The following is a 10,633-nucleotide window of genomic DNA, read 5'->3' as shown; positions in this document are numbered from 1 at the left end:
TCAACTGAAAACTTATTTGACTGAAGCCCCAATTCTAGTGCAACCCGAATCTGGCAAAGAGTTTGTCATCTATAGTGACGCCTCCCTACTTGGGTTAGGTTGCGTATTGATGCAAGAAGGTCGAGTTGTGGCCTGCGCGTCGAGGCAATTAAAGCCACATGAGAAAAATTATCCCACCCATGGTCTCGAATTGGCTGCCATCGTATTCGCCTTAAAGATATGGCGACATTACTTATTTGGTGAGAAGTGCCATGTGTATTCGGATCATAAAAGTCTCAAATATTTGATGACTCAAAGAGACTTAAATCTGCGATAAAGACGTTGGCTCGGTATGTTAAAGGATTATGAGCTGGTCTTTGACTATCACCCGGGAAAGGCGAATGTGGTTGCGGATGCCTTGAGTCGTAAATCATTATTAGCTTTACGAGCGATGAACGTGCACTTGTCCGTTCGATCCGACAATGTGTTAGTAGCTGAATTGAAAGCCAAACCATTATTGATACGTCAAATTCGTGAAGCTCAGAAAGTCGACGATGAGCTGGTTGCAAAACGGGCTGAGTGTGTTCCGAACAAGGAATCGGAGTTTCAAATCGATGATGACGATTGTTTGAGGTTGAGAAATCGTCTGTGTGTTCCAAAGAATTCGGAACATATTTCGATAATTCTGAAAGAAGCCCATTGTAGCCGAATGGCAATCCACCCGGGGAGTACGGAAATGTACAATGATTTGAAACGTCGGTTTTGGTGGCATGGTATGAAACGAGACATCTCCGACATCTTTTTGAGGTGTTTAATATGTCAACAAGTGAAAGCGGAACATCAAGTGCCTTCAGGATTACTTCAGCCGATCACGATACCCGAGTGGAAATGGGATCGAGTCACAATGGACTTTGTATCCGAACCGCCATTGTCGTGAGTAAGAAAGATGCGATTTGGGTCGTTGTAGATAGATTGACTAAGTCGGCTCACTTTGTCCCCGTACGTACGGATTTTTCAATGGACAAACTAGCCGAATTGTACGTTTCTCGGATTGTGAGATTACACGGGGTGCCTATTTCCATCGTGTCGGATAGAGATCCGAGATTTACCTCGCGATTTTGGAAGAAGTTGCGAGAGGCTCTGGAATACGGTTGCATTTCAGCACCGCCTTTCACCCCCAAATGATTGTTCAACCCGGGCGGAGGTTCAGATACTTGAGGATATGTTAAGATGTTGCATCCTCGAGTTCGAGTGGTTCATGGGAACGGTATTTGCCTTTGATTGAATTCGCCACAACAATAGTTTTCAATCAAGTATTAAGATGGCACCTTACGAGGCCTTGTACGGGCGTAAATGCCGTACACCATTGTGTTGGACGGAGCTAGGTGAAAGCAAAATTTTCGGGGTGGACTTGATTAAAGATGCTGAACAGAAAGTGATAGTGATCCGTGAAAATCTAAAGATAGCCTCCGATCGTCAGAAGTCGTACGCGGATCTGAAGCGTAAAGACATCGAGCATCAGGTGGGAGATAAAGTGTTTCTCAAGGTTTCGCCTTGGAAAAAGATACTCAGATTCGGCCGTAAGGGCAAGTTGAGCCCGAGGTTCATTGGGCCATATGAGATATCCGAGCGAGTCGGTCCAGTTGCATATCGTTTGATTTTTGCCCCCTGAACTTGAAAAGATTCACGATGTCTTTCAAGATCTGATCCGTCGCACGTAATTAGTCCATCAGAGGCTAAAATTCAATCCGATGTGAGTTATGAAGAAGAACCGATTCATATCCTAGCTCGTGAAGTGAAGGAGTTGCGAAACAAAAGGGTTCCGTTAGTAAAAGTGTTATGGCTCAAACACGGGATGGAAGAAGCTACTTGGGAACCCAAGAGCCCTATGAAAGAGCGTTACCCAAACCTATTTACCGGTAAGATTTTCGGGACGAAAATTTCTTAAGTGGGGAGAGTTGTGACAGCCCAAAATTGACCCTAGTCGGGAGGTGGTTTCGGGACCACAAAACCGAGGCATAAAAATAATTTATAATTTATTTTGATGCCTATAATATGTGTTAATTCATGTGTGACATTTTGATGTTTCGATTTAGAGTTATAAATGTGAATTTCATTAGAAAGGACCTAGTAGTAAACTTTGAAAGTATGATGGGGAAAGGTGTGATGACTAGTAGAACATGCATGCAAAAATAAGGGATTTGCATGTCAATTTCCCCCCCAACATGAAGTGGCCGGCCATGGCAAGAGTGGATGGGCAAAACATGTCATGAAACATGTTTTGTTGGTGCATTAGGGTGAAATAATAAAATAAAGAGCATGGGCAAAGAAAGAAAAAAATGGTCTCATCCATGCTCCCCCCTTGGCCGTGAGTTGAGAGAAAGGAAAAGAAAAAATTTGGTTCATCCATTCTCATTTTCTTTGGGCTGAAAATTCTAAGAAGGAAGGAAATTTTGCTCCATTTTTAGTTTAGAAGAGATCTAGAAGGAGATTTGGCTATACTTGCATCAAGATTAAGGTATGTTGAGGTTGTGTCATGAGATTCATGCTTGTTTTGGTTGCTAACTTGATGTGCATGTTAGCCATGGTTCAAATCCTTGCTATGCCATGAAAAATGGTATTTGGCCAAGGTTGATATTGTGTTAAAGCCATTGCATGCTAAATGTGAAGCTTCTTGATGATGCATGTAATGATGGATTGACTACTCTTGAAATTTCCTTTTAGTATTCTTGAGTAGGACATTGAATTCTTTGTTTAACCATGACCGAAGTTGAAAGAGTATGGTTGTGATGTATTCGCCATGGTGCATTCATGAGCATGATTTATGCTTGTTACTTGATTGGTAAAATTTGTGTTTGGATGGGTATGAACCCCTTGAGATTGACCTTGCACCTATATGTGTATACATGTTTGCACATGATGTATTGGCATGACATATATACTATTTCAAGGTATATATTTGCTTGTGATGATGTTTTGGTTATGAAGTACATGAGAGATGTGTATTGAGCTACAATATGTAATCGTTAGTTAGTAAAATGCATGCTGTTTTTGTGTGGTATTAAGTGCATAATTGGCCTCAACATGGACATGCATATTCGGCCACATGAGGGGAAATTGGTGTGCATGCATTCGGTTAGAGGCAAGCATATTGATGCCTATTCTTGGCTTAGAAAATTCGGCTAAGAGGAATATTAACTAATGTGTTGAGTTCGATTCGTGATTTCATACATATGCGACTTTGATGCCTAATGAGCATATATATTGGCTAGGTATCTTGAATTCCTCTTTCGATTCTCAAATGATAAAACCAATTTATTTGTTAAATTAAGCTCAAGAGCAAAGGGGAGCTAAATCCGATAAGGGGAAGGAAAAAGTCGTCGAATAGCCGTCGAAATCGTTCGACCACGTCCGAGGTAAGTTTTCGAGTATCGAAACTTAGATTTTGATTCGATTGAATGAAGTAATAAGCAATCGAAATTGTGCCTTTGTATGTGGCCATTGAGCCGAAATGATATTTTTGCTAAGTGAATTGTGCATAAAAGTTGTGTTATGAAATTGAAACAAAGATGTGTATGAATGTTCGAGTGATATCGGGCTAAGCCCAAGGCAATCTCATGAGTTATGATATCGGGCTAAGCCCAAGGCAATTAGGCGAGTTATGATATCGGGCTAAGCCCAAGGCAATTGTGCAAATTGTGATATCCGGGTTAAGTCCCGAAGGCCTTTGTGCGGGTTACCATAACCGGGCTATGTCCCAAGGCGTTTGAGCAGTAGCTATATCCGGATAAACTTCAAGGTATGTGATTCGAGAACTTTGAACTTGTTGGAAAATTTTCAGTTAATGCACTTGTGAAATTCCCAACAACAAGGTATGTTTGTGTGTGCTTAGCACACTATGAGTAAGTGCGTATGAATATTCGCTCTAATGATAAATGAGCTATCGGCATTAACTAGGCCGTTATTTGTGTATGAATATAAGAGTTGGGATTGTGAAGTAAGCATGTCTTTGAGAAATTGTGCATATGAATTATTGTTTAGCTACTTGAATGCTATGCTTTGGTTGTGTGTATATTATGGCTCAAACTTACTAAGCATAAATTGCTTACTCCGTTTCTTTGTTTCTCTGTTTATAGATTTTGCTCGTTAGCGATCGGATTCGGGATCATAGAAGTTGAAGTCAACCACACTATCAAAGCCCTTTTGGTACTCCTTTAGTTGAGTTTTGGATATGGCATGTATAGGACTACCCTCGGTTGTTTTAAGTACTTGTGATGTATATGTGTGCGGCCATGCGAAAATGGTTCGTAATAGTGGAGTATGGAATTAGACCATTTGTGGTTTGTAATTATATTTGGTTTCATGATGTGATTATGGTTTGGAATGAGAGAGTTGGTGACATGATCAGCCATTGGAATGGCTAAATATGATCATATGTGGACCTAAGTATGACTAGACTATAGTTGGTTCATGGGAACTACAATATAGGTAAAGCCTACCTTAAAAACAGATGCTGCCAGCTGCAGTGACGTGGATGTGGAAAATCACCAAAATTTGTAGGAACGGTTTTAAATAGTGAATAAATTATGTGATCGAACCTTGACGAGTCTATTTTCATATGAAAGTAACGAAACGATCATATGAACAGTATACCGAGAGATATTAAAGTTCTCGTGAGACAGGGCCAGAACAGTTTCTGGGTCCCCTGTTGCAACTTTGAAAATTTACCATAAATTATCCAGAATGAATTAGAAGTCATGCCTTATATGTGAAGATTCCTTTTTCAGTCTAGTTTCATTATAAATAAACGGCATCAGTATTGAAACCCTGTACAGAGAGATATTCAAGTTGTAATGCGCGAAGGTCAGTGTAGTCGACCCCTGTAACATGGGTGACTTTAACTAATAAACTGTACCAATTGGTCCGACCAAAAATTCTAGAAATAAATCCATGGATGGATATATGAGTCTAAATTCAAGGAAAATTTACGGAATCAGTTTCTGAGTTGTGAAACTCGAGATATGCTTTTTAAGGCGATAGCGATGCAGTTTTCCAGCTTGCACGGAATGTCAAATTAATTGGTGCCATAAGTGGTTTTGGCTTGTTAACCCTCGTGTTAATACACGCAACGGTCTCGGGTTTGGGGTGTTACAATTTTATTGGTATCAGAGCTACGGTTTAGTCGATCCTAGGACTACCGTGATATGTTTGGGGTCTAGCTATACATGCCATTAAGTGATAAATTGATAGTGTGGTGATTTCTGACAATCTGAATTTGTGTTTGTTTATAGCAATGGATCCCGATCCCAACCGAGCAATAGCTGATGATGTAGAGAGTGCGGCGCTGCTCAGCGCAAGGGACAATGGCCGGACTCTCAACTTATGGCTAGCAATCCGAATGATGAGGCTAGGCAAGCCTTTTATAGTGTGATGAATGATTGGTTCAACCAATACATTCGAACTAACACTACTGTTCCACAACCTCCATTCCCGACTAATGCAACCCAAGACCTACAATACCTCCCAGAATCGACCAAATAAGGTCAAGTAAGCCCCAATCGACAGGATTCGAAAACATGGGGCCACTTGAATTTAAAGCTACGGATAATGACGATGCCGAGTAAGCTGAATTTTGGTTGGACAACACTATCCGGTGCTCGATGAGCTATCATGTACACCGATGAATGGTTAAAGTGTACTATCTCCTTGCTACGCGATTCGCCTACTATTGGTGGAGTACTCGACTTGTGGTGTCTAGAGAGCAAGTAACTTGGGAGTTCTTCCAAACTGAATTCCGAAAGAAGTATATCAGTCAGAGATTTATGGACCAAAAACGGAAGGAATTCCTTGATCTTAAGCAAGGTTCCATGTCGGTTACCGACTACGAACGAAAATTTGTGAGGCTTAGACGCTGCTGAATGCATTTCTTCAGAAGCTGTGATGTGTAAACGCTTCGAAGATGGACTGAACGATGATATAAGTTGTATGTTGGCATTTTGGAAATCCGAGAGTTTGTGGCTCTTGTTGAGCGAGCGTGCAAAGCCGAGGAGCTCAGTATGGAGAAAAGAAAAGCTGAAGTGGGAGCAAGGAGTTTCAGAAGAGGTCTTCGGGAAGCCCTTCCACGATCATCAAAGAAATTTAGAGATGGCTTAGGCGGTCTAGAGACATTTCGGCCTTTTCTAGACGAGACCGCGATCGACCCCCTATGGGCACGCGAGTCACTTCGATCGCCGGTGTTGGCAATTTTGTCGACGTAAGCGGAGTCCCAATATTGTGGCAAGTGGCATTCTAGGAGTTGTAGATTCCGTGACCGCTCTGTTACAAGTGCGGATCGGTCGATCATTTCATTAAGGATTGCCCGAGTTTATCCGAACAAAACGTAAATCAAAGTGGGAACCCGGTGCTACCACAACTCGAGGTAGGCCACCTTGAAATATGGGCAATGCTAGTGGCGGTCGAGAGGATCTAGAGATGCTACCATCGGATCCGAGGCTCGTGCTCTGCTAAGACTTATGCCATACGCGACGTGAGGATGCTTCCTCGCCGGATGTTATTCTGGTACTCTTACTCTCCTTTACACTAATGTGATTGCTTTGATTGACCCTGGTCCTACTCATTCTTATATATACGAAACCTTAGCATCCAGTAAGACTTTGCCCATTGAGTCTACTGAGTTTGTAATTCGGGAGTTAAACCCCTTGGGTCATTACGTGCTTGTCAACACAGTGTGTAAGAAAAGTCCCCTAGTATTTCGAGGTTCTTGTTTTCCGGCGGACTTGATGCTTTTGCCATTCGACGAATTCGACGTCATTCTTGGTTTGGATTAGTTGACCATGCACGATGCGGTTGTAAATTGCAAAAGCAAGACTATTGATCTGAGGTGCGCAAATAACGAGATAATTCGGGATGAGTCTACGGACTTAAAGGGGTTGCCAGCTGTAATATCAGCAATGTTGGCCCAGAAATACGTAAGAAAGGGGTGCGAAGCATACCTTGCGTATGTTCTAGATGACAAGGAGTTAGAAAAGAAACCCGAATCGTGTCGTTGGTTTGTGAATACCCGGATGTTTTCCTCGAAGAATTGCTTTGGGTTTACCACTGTTGGAAATAGAGTTTGGCATTGAATTGGTACTGGTACCACTCCAATTTCGATAGCTCCGTATCGTATGGAACCAACGGAATTAAAGGAGTTGAAAGCTCATTGCAAGAATTGGTGGATAAAGGTTTTGCTCACCGAATTTTTCACCTTGGGGTGCACCGGTGTTGTTTGTGAAAAGAAGGATGGAACCATGAGGTTGCATCGACTATCGTCGACTTAATAAAGCGACGATAAAGAACAAATATCCGTTATCACAGATCGACGATTTGTTCGATCAACTCGAAGGAGCTTCGGTGTTCTCGAAAATAGATTTGAGATCGGGCTATTATCGATTGTAATTTAAGATTCATACGCACCCAAGATTGCCTTGAGCGAGATATGGTCACTACGAGTTCCTAGTGATGCCGTTTGGGCTTACTAATGCCCTGCGGTATTTATGGATTTGATGAATCGGATCTTGAGACCATATTTGGATCGGTTCGTAGTCGTGTTCATTGATGACATCTTGGTCTATTCAAGAAATGAGGCCGAACATCTTTGAACACTTGAGGTTAGTCTTTGCGAATCTTATGGGATAAGCAATTATATGCTAAGTTCAGCAAGTGTGAGTTCGGTTAAGAGAGGTTAGCTTCTTGGGACATGTGGTATCTGTGACGGTATTCGAGTCGATTCGAACAAAATTTCAGCCATACTTAATAGGAAGCCTCAGAAATATAACGAGGTTCGAGACTTTTTGGGGCTTGCGGTTATTACCGATGATTTGTAAAAGGTTTCTCAACGATAGCCACGCCAATGACGAAGCTACTCTAAAAGGATGTTAAGTTCGAATGGACGGAGAAATGTCAGAAAAGTTTCGATCAACTGAAAACTTATTTGAGTGAAGCCCCAATTCTAGTGCAACCCGAATCTGGCAAAGAGTTTGTCATCTATAGTGACGCCTCCCTACTTGGGTTAGGTTGCGTATTGATGCAAGAAGGTCGAGTTGTGGCCTGCGCGTCGAGGCAATTAAAGCCACATGAGAAAAATTATCCGACCCATGGTCTCGAATTGGTTGCCATCGTATTCGCCTTAAAGATATGGCGACATTACTTATTTGGTGAGAAGTGCCATGTGTATTCGGATCATAAAAGTCTCAAATATTTGATGACTCAAAGAGACTTAAATCTGCGATAAAGACGTTGGCTCGAGTGTTAAAGGATTATGAGTGGTCTTTGACTATCACCGGGAAAGGCGAATGTGGTTGCGGATGCCTTGAGTCGTAAATCATTATTAGCTTTACGAGCGATGAACGTGCACTTGTCCGTTCGATCCGACAATGTGTTAGTAGCTGAATTGAAAGCCAAACCATTATTGATACGTCAAATTCGTGAAGCTCGTAAAGTCGACGATGATTTGGTTGCAAAAGCGAAATGAGTGTGTTCGAACAAGGAATCGGAGTTTCAAATCGATGATGACGATTGTTTGAGGTTGAGAATCGTCGTGTGTTCCAAAGAATTGAACATATTTCGATAATTCGAAGAAGCCCATTGTAGCCGAATGGCAATCCACCCGGGGAGTACGGAAATGTACAATGATTTGAAACGTCGGTTTTGGTGGCATGGTATGAAACGAGACATCTCCGACATCTTTTTGAGGTGTTTAATATGTCAACAAGTGAAAGCGGAACATCAAGTGCCTTCAGGATTACTTCAGCCGATCACGATACCCGAGTGGAAATGGGATCGAGTCACAATGGACTTTGTATCCGAACTGCCATTGTCAGCGAGTAAGAAAGATGCGATTTGGGTCGTTGTAGATAGATTGACTAAGTCGGCTCACTTTGTCCCCGTGACGCACGGATTTTCAATGGACAAACTAGCCGAATTGTACGTTCTCGGATTGTGAGATTACACGGGTGCCTATTTCCATCGTGTCGGATAGAGATCCGAGATTTACCTCGCGATTTTGGAAGAAGTTGCGAGAGGCTCGGGTACAAAGTTGCATTTCAAGACCGCCTTTCACCCCCAAATTGATGGTCAATCCGAGCGGATGATTCGGATACTTGAGGATATGTTAAGATGTTGCATCCTCGAGTTCGATGGTTCATGGGAGCGATTTGCCTTTGATTGAATTCGCTTACAACAATAGTTTTCAATCAAGTATTAAGATGGCACCTTACGAGGCCTTATGCGGGCGTAAATGCCGTACACCATTGTGTTGGACGGAGCTAGGTGAAAGCAAAATTTTCGGGTGGACTTGATTAAAGATCTTTGAGTAAAGTGATAGTGATCCGTGAAAATCTAAAGATAGCCTCCGATCGTCGGAAGTCGTGCGCGGATCCAAGCGTAAAGACATCGAGCATCGTGGGAGATAAAGTGTTTCTCAAGGTTTCGCCTTGGAAAAGATACTCGATTCGGCCGTAAGGGCAAGTTGAGCCCGAGGTTCATTGGGCCATATGAGATATCCGGCGAGTCGGTCCGCTTGCATATCGTTTGATTTTGCCCCGAACTTGAAAAGATTCACGATGTCTTTCATGTTTCGATGCTTCGACGCTATAGATCTGATCCGTCGCACGTAATTAGTCCATCAGAGGCTAAAATTCAATCCGATGTGAGTTATGAAGAAGAACCGATTCATATCCTAGCTCGTGAAGTGAAGGAGTTCTTGAAACAAAAGGGTTCCGTTAGTAAAAGTGTTATGGCTCAAACACGGGATGGAAGAAGCTACTTGGGAACCCAAGAGCCCTATGAAAGAGCGTTACCCAAACCTATTTACCGGTAAGATTTTCGGGGACGAAAATTTCTTAAGTGGGGGAGAGTTGTGACAGCCCAAAATTGACCCTAGTCGGGAGGTGGTTTCGGGACCACAAAACCGAGGCATAAAAATAATTTATAATTTATTTTGATGCCTATAATATGTGTTAATTCATGTGTGACATTTTGATGTTTCGATTTAGAGTTATAAATGTGAATTTCATTAGAAAGGACCTAGTAGTAAACTTTGAAAGTATGATGGGGAAAGGTGTGATGACTAGTAGAACATGCTTGCAAAAATAAGGGATTTGCATGTCAATTTCCCCCCCAACATGAAGTGGCCAGCCATGGCAAGAGTGGATGGGCAAAACATGTCATGAAACATGTTTTGTTGGTGCATTAGGGTGAAATAATAAAATAAAGAGCATGGGCAAAGAAAGAAAAAAAATGGTCTCATCCATGCTTCCCCCCCCCCCCCTTGGCCGTGAGTTGAGAGAAAGGAAAAGAAAAAAATTTGGTTCATCCATTCTCATTTTCTTTGGGCTGAAAATTCTAAGAAGGAAGGAAATTTTGCTCCATTTTTAGTTTAGAAGAGATCTAGAAGGAGATTTGGCTATACTTGCATCAAGATTAAGGTATGTTGAGGTTGTGTCATGAGATTCATGCTTGTTTTGGTTGCTAACTTGATGTGCATGTTAGCCATGGTTCAAATCCTTGCTATGCCATGAAAAATGGTATTTGGCCAAGGTTGATATTGTGTTAAAGCCATTGCATGCTAAATGTGAAGCTTCTTGATGATGCATGTAATGATGGATTGACTACT

This window comes from Gossypium arboreum, chromosome 11, assembly GCF_025698485.1.
Source record: "Gossypium arboreum isolate Shixiya-1 chromosome 11, ASM2569848v2, whole genome shotgun sequence".
NCBI lineage: Eukaryota > Viridiplantae > Streptophyta > Magnoliopsida > Malvales > Malvaceae > Gossypium > Gossypium arboreum.
The sequence above is the reverse complement of the archived record's forward strand: the minus strand, read 5'-3'. Positions refer to the sequence as shown.